Raw genomic sequence first — 1,382 nt, forward strand, 5'->3', positions numbered from 1 at the left:
GAAGCCAGTTCTGCCTTCAGGACACCCCTTCCTCAAGGCTGGAGGCTTGGAAATGGTGACCAACCAATGTGAGTTCCAGGTCAGTCTTATATGTTCTAGTCTGACCTTGCTTTTCCCAGTTCATGTCCATCTCCCCTGGCTGATCGCCTGTCCTGCAGACTTCAGATGTACAAATAACAACCTCACATAAACTAGATAACTGGGTGCCTCAATTGCCTAAGGTCAAATTTCTTGGGGATAATTGAGAAGATAATTTGCAATTCATTTTCTGGGTTCTGCAATTCAGATGAGGAACCCTAGGTGAGAAAGCCTGGAAAGAAGTAGACATTAAAGAGATGATCATACATGGGGCTCCTGGGTGGCACAGTTGGTTAAACGTTGGACTCTTGATTTCAGCTCAGGTCCTGATCTCAGGGTCATGAGATCGAGCCCCTTGGTGGGCTCTGTGCTCAGCAAGGAGTCTGCTTGAGTTTCTTTCTCCCTCTCCCTCTGCCCCCCACCCCCCTGCACTTGTATGTGCTCTCTCTCTTTCTCTCTCTGGGATAAACAAATAAATCTTAAAAGAGAGAGAGAGATGATCACACAATTATCACTGTATTTGCCACTGTGGTTGTTGTTGTGAAAGGAGGATCCAGAACACTCAGATTTCCCTCCTGCTTTCTAGGAATGTCATTTTTGGATCAGACTTGGGAGAGGTCTTTAGACATATCTCATCATCAGAAGCCACTGGAGAAGATACCTCTATAGATTTACCTAGCAGATTAGAGGATTATTTAGAATCAACAAATAATTGATTCTGAGTTTTGAACAAATTCTGAAATTAATATTTCAAAGAATCATGATTTATTCTCTGTGACCTTCTTAACAGTCTGAAGTCCCTAACTTTCCTCAAATAACTGGAGATGAGCAGGTTTCTATACCATAGAGCCATCCATTCTTATAGTATTATTTTACTCCTATCGCTTCTCGGCCTTTTGGCTAAGATTAAGTGTAGTATTATTTTACTCCTATGGTACTATAGTAGTCTGATAGTATTATTTCAAGGACACCAGTAGAGATCCTCTATTTTCTCCCACATCTTCATTAAGCTTTACTTTTTTTTTTAAATAGTGGGGATAATTTTTGAATTTCATGAGAAGATCCAAGACTTATAATGAGAAAACTGGTGAAGATGAAGAGGTGTATGTTGTCAGGTCCTTCTTCAAGGACAAGAGGAGGAAAGAAGGGGTAAAAGAGTATGTCATGGATAAATTTAAAAGCCACCAACAGAATAGGGATAGGGCTCTAGGGCAGGGGTCAGCACCCCCCCTTTTTTTTTGCAAAGGGCCAGAGAATAAATATTTTCTGCTTTGTGGGCCATATAGTCTCTCTTGCAACTATTG

At 41.2% G+C, this 1,382-nt stretch overlaps 1 pseudogene; it reads left to right on the forward strand.

The window, feature by feature from the left end:
* Positions 1–958: 958 nt before the first annotated feature.
* On the forward strand, positions 959–1,124 carry LOC118539857 (U2 spliceosomal RNA; annotated as a pseudogene).
* Positions 1,125–1,382: the final 258 nt, after the last annotated feature.

Source organism: Halichoerus grypus, chromosome 4 (genome assembly GCF_964656455.1).
Source record: "Halichoerus grypus chromosome 4, mHalGry1.hap1.1, whole genome shotgun sequence".
NCBI lineage: Eukaryota > Metazoa > Chordata > Mammalia > Carnivora > Phocidae > Halichoerus > Halichoerus grypus.